Source organism: Mesoplodon densirostris, chromosome 2 (assembly GCF_025265405.1).
Source record: "Mesoplodon densirostris isolate mMesDen1 chromosome 2, mMesDen1 primary haplotype, whole genome shotgun sequence".
Classification (NCBI taxonomy): Eukaryota; Metazoa; Chordata; class Mammalia; order Artiodactyla; family Ziphiidae; genus Mesoplodon; species Mesoplodon densirostris.
This window is the reverse complement of record NC_082662.1, coordinates 172,478,324-172,495,912: the sequence shown is the minus strand read 5'-3', so window position 1 is coordinate 172,495,912 and position 17,589 is coordinate 172,478,324. Positions and strand designations below refer to the sequence as shown.

The 17,589-nt window shown below is 39.6% G+C and overlaps 1 protein-coding gene across 4 annotated transcripts in view; it reads left to right on the top strand.

The window, feature by feature from the left end:
* DISP1 (dispatched RND transporter family member 1) overlaps positions 1-17,589 on the top strand; it is a 211,266-nt gene that overhangs the window by 127,760 nt on the left and 65,917 nt on the right. Inside the window, exon 1 of one of the 4 annotated variants that reach the window (XM_060091394.1) lies at positions 15-35. The exons of 2 other annotated variants lie outside the window; for them this stretch is intronic. The gene's annotated coding sequence lies outside the window, so the exon portion shown is untranslated. Of the gene's footprint in view, positions 1-14; positions 36-17,321; positions 17,456-17,589 lie in introns of those variants that run through there. One more of the 4 variants, XM_060091390.1, reaches the window with a different exon arrangement.

Here is a 17,589-nt window from a genome sequence, read left to right as displayed (position 1 = left end):
AGGCTGACTCCTGTTTCTGGAAGTCCAGTGGTCAGGTATTTTTCATAAACTCTTACTAATGTGCTTTAATCAAGTACCTGTGTGCACAGCATTATAATGAATGATATGGGGTTCTAAGAAAAGAATCAGTTGGAATTTCAAGAAGAACCGCAGTGTGCAAGAGTGCTTAGTCATACCTTTGCAGTAACTGTAGATACGTGTAATGTTGCAGTTTTCTTCATTTGTGTTTCTTTTCTCCTACTAAATTGTTTTAAAATCCCAGACTACAACTCTGTGTTAGATTACAGCATAAAACACCTAATTTTTCTTCCACCTTATCTATTTTCAGTGTTATATTTTGTCCTCTCCCCTCAGTTTCCTATTTCCCCCTCAGACTGTCTCAGTTTCTACCTTGCTTCTTTTCTTCCCCATTAGTTGATGTGTGTGTCTTCAATTTATCACACTGATACTCCGGCTGTTTTCCATTTCCCATGTTCCTTTTACCATCTGCCTTCTGTTGCCCCTCTCTTTACTCTCTCCTCTTCTATCCCTATTGGCTTTAGTTTCCTCATATGTTGAACTCTTTTTCTACAGGGATTTCTTAATTATAGGGGGTTGACTCATGTACTAATCAAATTGTTCCTTTTAACTCTAATTTATTCTCAGAGCTTATTAGGCAGCAGAAAATAAAAGGTAACCACACTATATTCATAAGCTTCAGTAAACTTTTGTTGAACTTATTTGGTTATTTGAGGTTTCACTAAAGAATGTGAGCTAGAAAAATAGCAGTGTGATAGAGAAGTGCTTTCAAGTCTGAGTATTGACATATGACGTAGTGGGAGCAAGAATGAAGTATAACTGCCATATGCAGTGATGTGATCTTGGGATATGATGCAATGTGCAGGACTCTCAACCCACAGGACCAGATTTTTATAGCAGTAATGCGAAAAGTAAAAACAAAACTGTACTTTAAAAAACTTCAGGGCCTCCCTGGTGGCGCAAGTGGTTGAGAGTCCGCCTGCCGATGCAGGGGATACGGGTTCGTGCCCCGGTCTGGGAGGATCCCATATGCCGCGGAGCGGCTGGGCCCGTGAGCCATGGCCGCTGAGCCTGCGCGTCCGGAGCCTGCGCGTCCGGAGCCTGCGCGTCCGGAGCCTGCGCGTCCGGAGCCTGTGCTCCGCAACGGGGGAGGCCACAACAGTGAGAGGCCCGCATACTGCAAAAAAAAAAAAAAAAAAAAAAAAAAAAAAAACTTCAAACTGTACTTCAGAGTTTTAGAATTAAATAAAAAATAGTGACTGGAACGTACTACATTAAGATTTATTCCAATGTTGTAAAAAGTATTGCCCCCCCCTTTCTCCTTGGTTCTTGGTCACTTGTATTCTCCTAAAAAGTTTAGCTATGAAATGGCTAGAAGTGAAATATAAAATTAAGACTGAATCATTTTATAAAATATGAAAGAATTAAGCACATAAATTAATGGATTAAATTTATTTTTCATGGATCAGATAATTTTCTTTCACATATTAAAATATTAGCTTGTATGTTTCAAAAAAGAGTGGAGATGTTACTGTTAGACCCATATTATCCAAAATATGAACTTCCACATTAGAGAGTTTATTTGAAAAAGAAGTTGGTTTACAGCATATTAAAACTACTTGAACTATATTCCTTTATGTGCTTAGCACAAGATTTTACCCTTCCTTTTCCTATTTTCCTCTCCTTTTATTAAAAAATATTTTGTCTTAAAAAAAGTCATAAGATGTTAGCATTAAACATTTAGTAAAAGAGTAGATAGGAATATAAAAATGAAATAGGAATCTCTTCTTAGCATTCATCTTTGAGATAACTTTTATGAAATTTGGGATTCAAACATTCCTTATTTCTGTATAATTGGTACACTGCAGAGCCAAGTAGGGATAACTTATTTTATTCCCCGATTTGTACTTAAAAGTGAGAGTATTTTATTTAAAAAAATAATAATAAGATTCTAAACAAAAAATAGGTATGGTCTGCTTGTATAACTAATACTGTTTTATGTTTCTCTTACCCACACCAGTATACTCTGATGTCAGATGATCCAAAGGAAATCATTAAACTCTTCGGGCTGTTATAAAATTCCTTGTTCCTCTATTTGACGTTCGTTTTGATCAAAGGGACAGGAATTTAATTTTTTAAAAGGAACTTTTTAAAAAATAAAAACTCTTTTAGGGAGACTTGTGCAGACCCACAATTGAACCTTCCAGGTATACTAGTACCAGAATCCAGAAATAAATGTGTGTTACTATATACATACTTAATAGCCTTTCAAAATATATTATACTAGTGGGATATTAGTTTTATGCTTTGAAGTTGGGATCAGAAAAAAATTTTTTTTCTTGTGACATGGTGAGGGCTGTACATTATTACTAATTTGGATTCAAATTTTCTTTGGACCAGTTCAAGGGGCTTTGCCCTCAGAGACAAGATGACATGGATACCAGGACCTTACCTCCTTTTTCAGTCTTCTCACCTCCCCGTTTTTTTCACTTACCCTCTTGAAAAGGATACAGAGTTATTTATCACTGTGAGAATAAGCACTGTCAATACTGTCCCCCTCTTAGGAGATATAACGAGAGATCTTGTAAAATTTAGTCTTCGATGGTGTCAAAAAGGGTAATGAAGTTAAGATCACAGTAGCAGAGACTGAGTATCTCTCATATACTCCTGGCTTTATAAAATCTGAGTTCAGCTGTAGCTGTCCTGGACACTGTGTTTGAGTACTAGTTGTCAGCGTGTATCAACCGTAGCCATCACTGCAAATATAATCCGAGACTAAGAAAAGCAGTTATTTCCAAAAGTTAGGTTTCTTTGATCTAAGTAAATGGTACATTTTAGCTTTATGCAAGATTAGGGATCATTTTAGAGATTTGTGACAGTTCTACTTGTTTCTATGTAGGGCATCTGAGCTGGATCCTTGATGCTGGGTTTGACTTCTTGCAAAGCCAGCAGGGTGTGGATGCGTATTACTAAGGCATTCCACTTGGCAGAGAAAGGAATGAATACTGCATTGCCTAATATCCCATAGGGGTGGCAAGGGGGAGTGCATACTGTTCCTTTGCTGTGACTGAGGGCTGTGTTGATGGTGTACTATGTAAGAGAATGTGGCTTGAAGATATTAAGTAGAGCGCATACTTAGGAATTCTTCATCGATGACTGAGATATCCAGGAAAGCAAAGACTATTGGGTGACAAAACAAGGCAGACGCCTTAATTTAGGAATAAAACAAAGAACTAACTAGTTCTAATTCTTCAACCCCTCAATTTTTTCATCCTTCATTCTCCTTTAGTATAAGGCACTTTCAGTGATAGAGCTTTGTAAAGTCTAAATACTGGATAATAACATTGTGATAAGTATCTCTTCTCTGTTTCTTTTTTTTTTTTTTTTGATGGGGGGATATGCGGGCCTCTCACTGTTGTGGCCTCTCTCGTTGCGGAGCACAGGCTCCGGACGCGCAGGCTCAGCAGCCATGGCTCATGGGCCTAGCCGCTCCGCGGCATGTGGGATCCTCCCAGACCGGGGCACGAACCCGTGTCCCCTCCATCGGCAGGTGGACTCTCAACCACTGCGCCACCAGGGAAGCCCATGGTGGCAGGCTTTATGGTGGCAAGTGTGTTGATGTGCTTCAACTGTACAGCTGCATCTGGTGGCAGGCTTAAAGTCAGAAGCTGACACTTATTTTAGTCCGCACGTGGCCCGCCCATTATTTGATTTACCACTTCTGTCCGCGCCTCTTTCCTGCACTGCACACTTGTCTCAGTCACAGTTTTGGTAAGCCCACAAGCTACCCTAGCCAAAATGAGTAAAAAACAAACGTCACGGGAGAGCTTCTTGGAAAATGGGGCAAGACCCAATGATGAGATAGCAGAAGACTCTAAGACTGCCAACAAAAGAAAGTGCATTTAAAAGAAAATACCAAGAGTCCTACTTAAATTGCAGGTTCATTGCAACAGGTGATTCACATTCTCCAAGCCCGCTTTGTATAATGTGTGGCGACTGGGTGTCCAACGAAGCCATGAAAGCTTCCAAACTGCTTTGCCACATGGAGACCAATCACCCTGCACTAAAAGACAAGCTTTTGGAGTTTTTCAAAAGAAAAAATCATGAACACGAAGAACAGAAGCAGTTACTGAAGGCCACCACTTCCTCAAATGTGTCTGCACTGAGAGCATCATTCCTAGTGGCTAACTGCATTGCTAAAGCTGAGAAGCCCTTTCCTATTGGTGAAGAGTTGATCCTGCTGCTGCTAAGGACATTTGTTGTGAACGTTCAGGAGAGGCTTCAGTTCAAAGGTGGCACATGTTCCTCTTTTGGCTAGCACCATAACTACACGACCTGATGAAATAGCAAAGGATATTGAGGCACAATTGTTAGAGAGGATTCATGAGTCACCGTGGTATGCAATCCAGGTTGACGAGTCTACCGATGTTGACAACAAGGCAACAATGCTTGTTTTTGTGTGATGTATTTTTCAGGAGGATGTGCACAAGGATATGTTATGTGCACTTTTGTTGCCAACCAACACCACAGCTTCAGAACTATTCAAGTTTGAATGATTACATATTGGGAAAACTGAATTGGTCATTTTGTGTCGGTATATGCATGGACAGAGTGGCTGCCGTGACTGGACGGCTTTCTGGTTTCACTACTTGGGTCAAAGAGGTCGCTTCTGAATGTGAGTCTATGCACTGGGTCATCCACAGAGAAATGCTGGCTAGCCGAAAAATGTCACCTGAACTTGACAACGTTTTGCAGGATGTGATTAAAATTTTCATCCACCTTAAAGTGTACACCCTTAACTCACGTCTGTTCGTGCAGCTCTGTGTGGAGATGGACACAGAGCACACACGTCTTCTCTTATACACAGAAGTGAGATGGCTTCTAAAGGGAGATCACTGGCCACAGTTTTTGAGTTATGAGAGCTACTCTAGAGATTTCTTTTAGAAAAACAGTCACCACTGGCAGCACCATTCAGTGACACAGAATGGATCGCAAAACTTGCTTACTTGTGTGACATATTCAACCTGCTCAAGGAACTCAATCTGTCACTTCAGGGGAGAACAACAACTGTGTTCAAGTTGTCAGATAAAGTGGCTGCATTCGAAACTGAACTGGAATTATGGGGGTGATGAGTGAGCACTGGGATTTTTGACATGTTTCAATCATGAGCAGAGATTTTGAAAAAGACTGAGCCAGGGCCTTCTTTCTCCCAGCTGGTGCATGGTCACCTGTCTCAGCTTTCAGAAGAGTTTGAGCATTACTTCCTAACCACAAAAGACCCCCGAACTGGGAAGGAATGGATCCGTGACCCATTTGTGAATAAGCCCAGTGAATCGACTTTGTCTGTGCTAGAAGAGGATCAACTGCTTGAGATCGCAAATGACGGTGGCCTTAAAAATTATATTTGAGGGCTTCCCTGGTGGCGCAGTGGTTGAGAGTCTGCCTGCCGTTGCAGGGGACACGGGTTCGTGCCCCGGTCTGGGAGGATCCCACATGCCACGGAGCAGCTGTGCCTCTGAGCCATGGCCATTGGGCCTGTGTGTCCCGAGCACAGGGAGAGGCCACAGCAGTAAGAGGCCTGCGTACCGCAAAAAAAAAAAAAAAAAAAAATATGTTTGAGACAACTTCATATCTCCATACATTCTGGATTAAAATCAAGGTGGAATATCCTGAGATTGACACAAAAGCACTGGAAAGCCTGCTTCCATTTCCAACATCCTATCTTTGTGAAGCAGGGTTTTCTGCAGTGACAGCAACCAAAACGAGATTACGGAGTAGACTGGACATAAGCAACACACTTTGGGTATCACTGTCTGCCATCACCCCCAGTTGGGACCATCTAGTTGCAGGAAAACAAGCTCAGGGCTCCCACTGATTCTGCATTATGGTGAGTTGTATAATCACTTCATCATATAGTACAATGTAATAATAATAGAAATAAAGTGCACAATAAATGTAATACGCTTGAATCATCCTGAAACCATGCCCCCCAACCCTGTGGCTGTGGAAAAATTGTCTTCCACAAAACCAGTGCCTGGTGCCAAAAAGGTTGGGGACAGCTGTAGTAGTACATGTCACAGCATACCCATGGTGGCTTTGTATGGGCATCAGACATCTTCCCTGTTGTATCCACACTTCCCAACACTGGAGCTGGAGCATTTACCAGTACATACCCAGGAGGTCTATTCTGGCTGGCAGCCCAGAAAGGTCTACCATTCAGGTATGGTAATGACCATCCAGAGCTTGCTTAGACTTTCAGCATTGGGGGCTTGCAATGAATGTGCCAAAGATGCCTTGTTCCTGAGGACCACCAATCGTTGTGATGATTTTTGTTTCAATGTTTTTGAAGTGGCATTTGTCATGCTATTAAGTTAATATGTTGAATATGTTAAGATAACCTTTTACTAGGATAGAAACAGAGGGAATATTTCCTAACCCATTCTATGAGGCAAGCAGTAGTCTAATACCAAAACCAGACAAAGAATTACAAAAAGAAAACTACAGACCAATATCTCTTGTTAACATAGATGGAAAAAAAACTCAACAAATTATTAGAGAATTAAATCCAATAATGTATGAAGAGAATTACAGTTGACCCTTGAACAACATGAGGATTAGGAGCCCCAACTCCCTGTGCAGTTGAGAATCCATGTCTGACTTTTGACTTCGTCCAAACTTAACTACCATTAAGCCTACTGTTTACCGGAAGCCTTTCTGATAACATAAAAAGTCAATTAACACTTATTGTGTATGTTCTTTGTGCTACATACATATTCTTACAATAAAGTAAGCTAGAGAAAAGAAAATGTTATTAAGAAAAATCGTAAGGAAGAGAAAATACATTTTAAGTGCGGTACTGTATTTATTGATACTCAGAGTTTGCATTGTCTGTTTACAGGATGAATTATCTGTCAGTACTTACATCAATATTTTCTTATATGATACAAAACACTGTAGATGTTATACATGTTACTAACACTAGACATCAAAAATAAAAGATAATGTGGAGAAAAAGATAACCTTTACTGTCCATAGTAACTAATCCTAGGTTCTAATGCACCCCATTTATAAATGTATTCTTTCAGCCAGGCCTATATTTTGAGTCTGACAGCATTGCCATGTTGGGATACTTTAGTCTTCTAGTATATATCTCATATTCTTACATTCTGATAGAACTAAATATCCTTACTCCTTTCCCGTTTGTTACTGCATTATTTCTTATCTTTTTACAGCCATCTCACAGAATTTTATTTCATATAAACATATGAAATATGTAGCCAGACATAGCATGAGTTTCATAATTTGGAACTGCTTGAACTTCTGAATAACTAATGAGTGTGTTTTCAACATATAAAATGACTCCCACCATTTTTATGAAAGATCTAACCCTAATAAACGTCTTCAGTCTTAGAGTTCGGGTAGTTTAAGGTTCTTTCCTTGCCAAACATAATATTACCACGTTATAAAAAGTATACATAAATAAAACAGGATTAGAATTTTCATTTACTTTCATCCAGACAACTTCATTTTATATCAGAGAATGTGGTGTGTCATAGTGTTACTTAATCTAAGCCTTTAGCAGTGACGACAGGTGTTTGTACGCAAGTAACACATATATTTTCCTATAAAGTCTGACTTTTGGAAAATTAACTTGCATGTATTTTTATTTCATGACATAAGTAAAGTAAGTGTAACTTTCTCCATAAATATTAGAAGTCTAACTTACAGAAAATTTCAGTTTATTGGTCATAATCCTTCTTAACATATGCTGTAATACCACATTCATTTAGATTCATTTAAGGTTTGGTAACAATGCAGCTGAAACCATTAAAATAATGTTCTAATTAGATTAGAGTTAAGACACCCTAGTCTTCATTCTAGGAGTATATTTCATGCTAGGAGCATCTATTGTAAAAGTAAAATATCTTACTTTGAAATCCTATACTGCAAACCAAAAATATTTTGGAACCTCTCCAGAACCCATGGCTGCACTGTGCTTTGCTTTTAAATCATTGTGTGTCACGAGATTATATTCTTAGATGATCTATAGTCTAGTTATTTTGTTATGGCTGAAATGATCCAGCTTGTTTTTGATATAAAACTATCAAATCTGAGCCTCCTCTCCTCCTCTAAAATATAAAACATTCTTCATGCTTTGTGTGGGAGAAAGGTTCTCATGCAGCATGCTGTTTATGCTGCTCATGTCAAGACAAGATGTTCACCAGAATACCAACGTGAAACCTGTAATAAACTAACTTGCTTGAGTTATTTTTCACATGTAAAAAGTTCTTTTTAGTAGCAATTTTTTTGTTAGGTCAGGAGAGCTGAAATTTTTGCCTGTTGTTTTGTATTGCATAGTAAGATTTTTTTTCTTCACAGAAAAAAGACTACTTTTTCTCTGAAAGTTACTAACCTCTGTGCTTTTTGCTTAAAATATATATCCCAACTTCTGATCTTCATTAAAATTTTTGGTAGTGATAAGTGAATTTCATTCTGGATGACCAAAATGCTTTCAGGATTATTGAAAAATGCATATGGTTACCTAGTTTTTAATCAAACCAAGCAAAGGATGTAATGAATAAAAATTAAGATTTCCCAGATTCACTTGTTTACAAGGCATTTTATCACAGAAATCATATTTGCTACAATAAGATCAATTGGCAATTAAACAGAAAGTCTATTGTCTATTAAATTGAATGGCTCACTGTGGGGAAAAACTCATTTAATTTCGTTGCTTAAAAATATTTTTGCTCATGCCAAGGAAAATCCTACCTTAGAAACAAGACAAAAAGAAATTTTAAAAACTGCCCAGGAATAAGCTTGCATATTAGTTTCTGCAGTGACATCTACTGGTTTGGAGAAAAGGGTGAAAAGCCAATTACTGACATCTCTTAGTATTCTGCAGAAATTTAATATTCAGAATTTAAAAGCAGAGAAAAGGGACTTCCCTGGTGGTCCAGTGGTAAAGAATCCACCTTCCAGTGCAGGGGATGTGGGTCCTATCCCTGGTTAGGGAACTAAGATCCCACATGCCGTTGGGCAACTAAGCCCACGTGCCACAGCTACTGAGCTCGCGCGCCTCAGCGGGAGCCTGCATGCCATGAACTACAGAGGCCACGCGCCCTGGAGCTGGCGCGCCACAACTAGAGAGAGAAAGCCCATGCACCACAACTAGAGAGCCTGCAACAAAGATCCTGTGTGCCGCAGCTAAGACCCGACACAGCCAAAAATAAACAAATAAATAAATAATAAATTTTTAAAAATAAAAGCAGAGAAAAGTGCAACATATTGCAGTCATACTTAAAATATATTGAATCTTGGCTGTTGTTTCTTTCCTACAACCATAGTGGAAATGGTCCTTAGGGCCCATTTAAATCAGCAGGAAAATAGGATTTTATATATTGAATTTTATTTTGCAGACTACATTCCAAAACTACATTTGTTCTATTTAATAAAGGGTATAGGTAATAATAACAAATTGTAAAAAAAAAAAATAATTACTATTTTTTTTTTTTTGCAGTACGCGGGCCTCTCACTGTTGTGGCCTCTCCCGTTGCAGAGCACAGGCTCTGGACGCACAGACTCAGCAGCCATGGCTCACGGGCCCAGCCGCTCCACGGCATGTGGGATACCCCTGGACCGGGGCACGAAGCCGCATCCCTTGCATCGGCAGGTGGACTCTCAACCACTGTGCCACCAGGGAAGCCCGAAAATCATTTTTTCAATAAGTATTTGTCAAGTACCTCCCAGGTACTAGATCTTCCTAAGGAATATAAAAATAACAAAAGAGCTTGTGCTGTTAGGTGTAGATTAAGAGGGTAAGAGACGTATACAAATGACCATGATTAAAAAAAATTAACACGTGCTAAGTGCCATAAGAGAGCTCTCAGGGTCAATAACTTAGGAGAGGATGAAAGAATTCCTGGCTTAGGCAATCAGAGAAGCCTTCATGGAAGATATGTTGTTTGTCATGTGTTGTAAAGAATGGATGGGATGGGGCTTCCCTGGTGGCGCAGTAGTTGAGAGTCCACCTGCCGATGCAGGGGACACGGGTTCGTGCCCCGGTCCGGGGAGATCCCACATCCACATGCCGTGGAGTGGCTGGGCCCGTGAGCCATGGCCGCTGAGCCTGCGCGTCCGGAGCCTGTGCTCCGCAACGGGAGAGGCCACAACAGGGAGAGGCCCGCGTACCACAAAAAAAAAGAATGGATGGGATGATGGCAGCTGGAAATGTGAACAAAGACCATTGCAAGTGGACGGAAGAGCATAAGCACTGAGGGGTCGTGTGCAAGCTTGTTTGGAGTAAAGCAAATTCTGTTTGGCAAGGGGACTGAGTAGGAAGGGAAAGGGCCCAGATATTGGAGGGTCTTGCGTGCCAGCTAAGTAAGATGTTTAAACTTTACTTAGTGGCATGGAGGAGCCATTAGTGTTTTCTGGACTGAGGAACAGCTTGGTTAGATCTTTCTGTTATGATGATGAATCTGGAAGCTCTGTGTTGCTTAGATTGGAATTTTAGGGGACCATAGATTAGGTCACATCTAGTAGGCTGTTGCAGTAATTCCAGGGAATAGTACATAGAAAGTGGGATAGGGAGTGGAAAGGAAGGGAGGGTTTATGTGACAATGGCTAGGTCTTGAGCACAAATCAATAAGGGTACATGGCGGTGTAAAGGTCAAAGATGCAGATCAGGTGTTCAATAAATAAATATTTTAAGTTAAAATTTGGGGGCTTAAGTGACTGTGTAAATAGAAATAGGAAAATCAAGAAGTTGTTTGAACATGATAAGATAATTTGTATTGTACTTTATTGAGTTTGAGCTGCTGGCAGGACATATATATTGAAAGGTCCTTAGAAAGCAAAAGTGGCAAAAGTGGCACTTAGAAAATAGATTGAATGTGATGACATAGGCAGCAAGTATAGAGCAGAAAGGACAAAGGACAGCGCCTTGGACATTGCCTACGATTTAGAATAAGAGAATTCAGAGGATCTGCCAAGAAAATGGGATAGAGGTTAAAGAGGTGGAGAGTGTTAGAATAATGGAAACTGAGCAAGGAGAAAAGAGATTGCCAGTGGGATTGGGAAATGAAGAAATGTAAAGAAAACGAATATTGGGATTTCCCTGGTGGTCCAGTGGGTAAGACTCTGTGCTTCCAGTGCAGGGGCCCCAGATCCCCTGGCAAGGGAACTGGATCCCGCATGCTGCAACTAAGAAGCCCACATGCTGCAACTAAAAGATCCCACATGGCACAACGAAGACCCTGTGTGCCACGACTAAGAAGTCCACATGCCGAAACTAAAGATCCTGCATGCCACAATGAAGATCCCATGTGCTGCAACTAAAACCTGGTGCAGCCAAAATAAATAAATAAAATAAATAATAAATAATTTTTTTTTAAAAAATGAGTATTGAGAAAGGACCACTGACTTTTGTTTTTGAAGGAGCAGTTGTATTAGATGGTGAGTAAGATTGTTAGAAGTTAAGGAATGAGAGGAGGTGAGGCTTGAGTATTGCCTGGCAGTGAAAGGAAAGGAAAAAATAGACCTGAACACTAGCAGGCCAAGAGAAGGATTACTTGTTTAGGCTGGGGGAAAAGGAAACATTTTTTCTAAGGAAATAATGAAGGAGCTAGCAAAGAGGAAGAGTTGTAGATGGACTTGGGGAGGGCAAGTGAGACAGGCTAAAGAAACAGGGCAGTGATCTGGAGCACGTAGATCTAGGGGAGCGCTGTCCAATGAAACTTTGCAGTGATGGGAAAAGTTTTCTCTTTGCTCTGTCCAGTGCAGTAGCCACGAGCCACATGTAGCTGTTGAGTACTTGAAATGCGGCCAGTGCAACCTGAGTGCAAAAATTTTAACTGCATTTAATTTTAATTACTTTAAATATAAGTAGTCGCATGTGGCTAGTGGCTACCTTATTGGGTAGCACAGACCTAGTGTGTAAGTAGTTAATTTAGGAAAGAGGCATGGACATTTTGAGAGATAAGGGATAAGTTCCAGAACAAGTTTGGGGTAGAGATGGTAATATTTGCAGGCACTCATGGTCAAAAAGTTTCATTCTTTTTCATAAAATAGATAGCATTTTTTCACAGAGAAGGTTAAGGTGGGGAGCATGGGAAAGATTTCCAGCAGTCCCTGTGGGGATTTCAGTGAAGCATCTGTGATAGATGAGACGAATCTCAGCAGCTCGGAGAACCCTCCAGAGGTGAGAGTCTGCATTTGGTTTAGGTCTCCGCTTCCCTCTCTGGTGACTTTTTTCAGTAACATTCGCAAACCTTGGAGGAAAAAAAAAAGAGTGGGAGAGCAAGTTTAGGGGAGACCTTTGAAAGGCTGGCACAGTAAAAGGGTCGTAAAGTAAATAAATGCTGACTATCAGATCTGTATGAAGAAAGTGCAAAGCAAGGAAAACTAGAAGAGGACACAGTTAAGGACTCCAGGGCTGGAGGTTACTATGAGGGTGAATAGCAGATTCTTTAGATGTCAGACTGTGGAAGATAAGCAAGGTGATAACACTGTCATTTGTAACAATTGTAGCTTTTGGAGGTAGAGTTTTCAACAGGAAATGAGATTTCAAAAGAAGTGATAAGATTTTAAAATGTAAATTCAGGTGAGAAGAATATGTAAGACTGACGCAGGTATTTCCACCTTGATGGAAGGGAATTTTAGCATCACAGTTATTCTGTTTCTGCTCCAATTTGCTTGCATTATGGTCTTTGCTCCAAACTCGCTGACTCAACTTTGACTGTATCGTTTTTTTCTTAATCCAAATTTGAATAGTAAGACTGGGATTCGTTTTTATCTATTTGAGTGGTATCCAAATTCATAAAAACTGAAATCAGAGTCGAGAGGGACATGTGAGATTATTTCATCTAATGTATGGACTTTGTAAGTAGGAGGCCCTAACCTCTGGATTAAGTGACTAGTTCAAGGTTACAGAGCTAGGGAGAGCTGAGACTGCACTTTTTAGGACTCCACTGATTTCCCAGTTCTGGCTCTGACTTGAGCAACATAATAATGTTCTGGGCTGAAGTCTTTAGTGCGTACCTAACCACCTGTACTCTAGAAACACTAAAACACAATGTAGAATATTATGTGAAGAACTTTCCTGTCATTACTTTTCTGAACTTGATCTTTCCGAAGTAAAAATTGCGGAAGCACAACTCTACCATCTACCTTAGACTGCGGTTTATTCATTCGTAACTGTTTTGACATTTAACACACACACACACACAAAGATTAATAGATGGGACTTCTAAATGTCAATAAATATAACAACATCTAGATCACATTTTGGACTGAGTTCAGATGTGAGAGTTTAATGAACCAGCAGGTGTTTTTTTCACTTTTTAAAAAGTACTAACTGTTGTGCTTCTCTGGCCAGCTCTTGTCTCTCTGTCCCTCTCCTGTAACCTTTCCGTGTTCCTAGAAATGAAGAAAGATACCTAAGTAATGTGATCCAAGAAAAAAAGGGATACTGTTTTCAGAGAACCTTAGAACTTTGTAAGGTTATTAGCATTTTCTTTTTCACTTTAATAGGTTGAGAAACATACAAAAAGATTGGAAATAATCCTGATTATTATCTACAAAATGATAATGGATTCCATGTGACAATACCAGAAGTGTACTTTAGATTGCATTGTAATTGTATTTTAACATAGACCCATGTTTAAATAAAGTGATTAAATGTACAAATCAGTACCTTTGCTAAAAATGGAAATAAGAATTTACATGTTTATGAGTTGAGTTCAGGTCTTTGGTTTCTGTGACATCTTAACTAATTTAAGAGGTTTCTTGAAGTAATTTATGGGATCCACAACTCTAGAACCTTGGTTTACATCTCTTGCAGTAACCCGCACAATGAAATGGGATTAGCTGTTTTAATAAACTAAACCAAAGTACTATTCAGATGATCAAAGAATGTTAAAAAAACCCTTCATTTTCATTTAAATTCTGTAATTCCTTTTGGGGGATTTTTAGGTACTACAGCATTTGGCATACATATGGCATGAAACCAGCATACCCTAAGATTTCAGGGACTCTTTCAATATATTTACTTGAGTAAATATTTCTCCTTTTCCCTCCCTCCCTCCCTGTCTTTTTCATCCCCAAGAATGGCTCTTTTCTAGGTAAATTTAGAAGATACAGAGATGAAAGTTACCTTTCCTACCCTCTAAAAGTTCATACACTGTCTTTAATACACTGGTTCTCAAAATGTGGGTTTCAGACCAGCAGAGTCAGAATCACCTGGGGACATGCAGAAAAGCAAATTCTCCGGCCCCATCCCAGACCTCAGAATCAGAATCTTTGGGGATAAGATGCAGCAATCTGCCTCCTCCCAAACCTTCTAGGAGATTCTGATGCACAATCAAATTTGAGAAGCATTGGGCTAATGGCTAGAATATTATACCTTCCTTATTTTCCTATCAAGTTAGAATCCACATACCATAAAATTCACCACTTTAAAGTGTACAGTTCAGTGGGTTTTACTGTATTCACAAAGCTATGCAATCATGATCACTATCTAATTCTAGAACATTTTTATCACCCCAAAAGAAACTCCAAATCTATTAGCAGTCACTCCCTGTCCTCTGTCTCCATCCCCCAACCCCTGGCATCCATTAATCTACTTTCTATCTCTATGGATTTGACTATTCTGAGTATTTCATGTAAATGGAATCATACGGTATGTGACCTTTTGTGTCTGGCTTTCACTTAGCATAGTGTTTTCAAGGTCCATCCATGTTGTAACATGTATCAGTGCTTTATTCCTTCTTATGGCTGGATAATATTCCATTGTATGTGTGTAACACATTTTGCTCATCCATGCGTCATTTGATGGACATTTGAGTTGATTCCTTGGTTGTTGTGAATAATGCTGCTATGAACATTTGTTACAAGTTTTTTATGAACATACGTTTTCAATTCTCTTGGGTATATATACAGTCAATTCTCCTCATTTGCACTAGTTACATTCTTTAAAGTCTCTGCAAGCACTGAATTAGTGAATACTGAGTCACTGCTCTGCAGGGAAATACAGGGTTAGGTTCCTTCAAGACTCTGGTCACATTTTTAACATACAGTCAATACATGACCTTGCTTTGTGTGTGTTTCTGTTTAAAGATACCTTATCTAATATATGTTGTTGATTCATTAACATTGAACTCGCATACAATAGCACCATTAACTCATGCCTAAGTAAACTTATCTAACACATGTATTTTCTCTGTAAGGAACATCACAGCCTTCTTGAACTTAGGAACACTAGACAGCACTGCACGTGACACTTTAGGGCCATTTTAAACAGTGAAATTGCCAACAAAAGCACAAAAATGTGAAAAACATGGCACCAAAATAGACTGCAAAAGGAACACTTGTTTTCAGTGTGAGAACTGAAACAAGAAGGCAGTGTGTCACCTTGTTCAACCTCACCTGGGAACATGTTTGTTGGAAGACTCAAATTTTCCCCTACTCTGTGTATGTACATATCTGAAGGATGGAGAAACACCGTGAGGATTATTTGAGGATCACAAATTTTAGCATGTAGGCAAATATGCAAATACGGAATCCACAAATAATGAGGATCAAGTGTACCTGGAGTGAAATTGCTGTGTCATATGGTAACTCTATGTTTAATTTTCTGAGGGACTGCTGGACCATTTTCCACAGTGGCTATACCATTTTATGTTCTCACCAGCAGTGTATGATGTTCCAGTTCTTCCATATCCTTGCCAGCATTTGTTCCCCCCTCCCTCCCCTCCCCCTCCCTCCCCTCCCCTCCCCTCCCTCCCTCCCCCCCTCCCCCTCCTCCCCCTCCCCCTCTCCCTCTCTCTCCCTTCCTTTTTTTTTTTTTTCCTTTTTTTGCGGTACGTGGGCCTCTCACTGCTGTGGCCTCTGCCACGGACCACAGGCTCCAGACACGCAGGCTCAGCGGCCACGGCTCAAGGGCCCAGCTGCTCTGCGGCATGTGGGAGCCTCCTGGACTGGGGCACAAACCTGCATCCCCCACATCGGCAGGGGGACTCCCAACCACTGCGCCACCAGGGAAGCCCCTCTTTCTTCTTTTGATTATAGCTATCCTAGTGGATGTCAAGTAGTCTTTCATTGTGGTTTTAATTTGCACTCCTTAATAACCAGTGATGTTGAACATCTTTTTTATGTGCCATCTTTTTTATTAGCCATTTGGATGTTTTCTTTAGAAAAATCTCTATTCCAAAATTTTGCCTATTTTTAAATTGGATTATTTGTCTTTTTATTGCTGATTTGTAAGTTTTTTATATTTTATGGTTACTAGCCTTTTAGTTATGTGGTTTGCAAATATTTTCTCCCATTCTTTAGGTTTTCTTTTCACTTTCTTGATAATGTTTTCTGATGTACAAAAGTTTTTTCTTTTGATGAAGCCCAATTTTACCTATTTTTTCTTTGATTACTCGTGTTATCTTCTTTAATTTTGAAATTGCTATCAGTACAGCCTGTTAAAAGAGTTGTTTATACGTTTTTATTAAAGGAGTCATGAAAAGTTAGATTTCATGGATGCAGTAAATTATCACTTATTTGCCAATGGATGTCACCTGTAAATTTAAAGCATTTGTTTGCAGGTTTTTGTAAGGTTTTTATGTTGTTGTGGCTGTGAAATTTTAAATACTGGCATCAATAGGACCACAAATTTATAAAAAGCAGGGTCAAATTCATGTAACAAACTGTTTTTGTTTAGGAAAATTGAAGAGAAACACTTACAACTGCTTTAAATAATACTTTCCTTTTTAATAGAAAAGACTCTGCCTCTTTTAAAAATTATGAACTTCCTGCCTTAAAAGCAGAGTCTCAAGAGCCATTTGTGAAAGAACACAAGAATCCCCGGAACTTGGAAATAAACACGGATTGGTGTTTATTTGTGTTAGTTTAAATGCAGTAGCCCTATGTGTCAGAAAACTGAATCTGTAACACTTAAGTTAGCCTAAGCAAGCAAATAATATCAGCTAGCATGGCTTTAATCTACTAAATAACTTTAAATCCAAAAGATCAAAGGAAGTTATAACTAAAAACAGTCCTTAGTGCAATTTCCCTGTAGAAGCAGGAAAAGGCTAGAAATTACATGTCACCTTCATATCCTGGCTTGCTGACCTTGTGCTCAGATCAAGCCCCTCTGTATGCCAGCTGTTACCATTATTGAGACCTTGCCCCCAGGGGTTAAGTAGGAGAAAAACTCTCCTGTCCTATAGGAGAGCAAACACGGAAAGTTCCAGCCCCGAACGAACATGCTTAATTCAAAGCAATCTGCATGTGCTTGTCATTCCGTCTGTCCCTCCGCTCCGAGGAGCTACTCCTGAGACTCCCTGGTTGCTCTCTGTGTGCTCTGTTCCTGCGGCCAGTTTCGGCTGTGGCTACTGCAATCATTTGCAGACCAAACTGAACCAGGGACGTTTCTTCTTTTAACATAAAGGTAATACATTTACTCATGCTTCTGTGAATGTGTTATTTGGGGAGAATTTATTTTAAAAATGAACTTTGCTGTGCGCTTCTTGGATTGAATTTAAAATTCCAGCTCACAATTTTTTTTCAGTGTAAGCTTTGAAT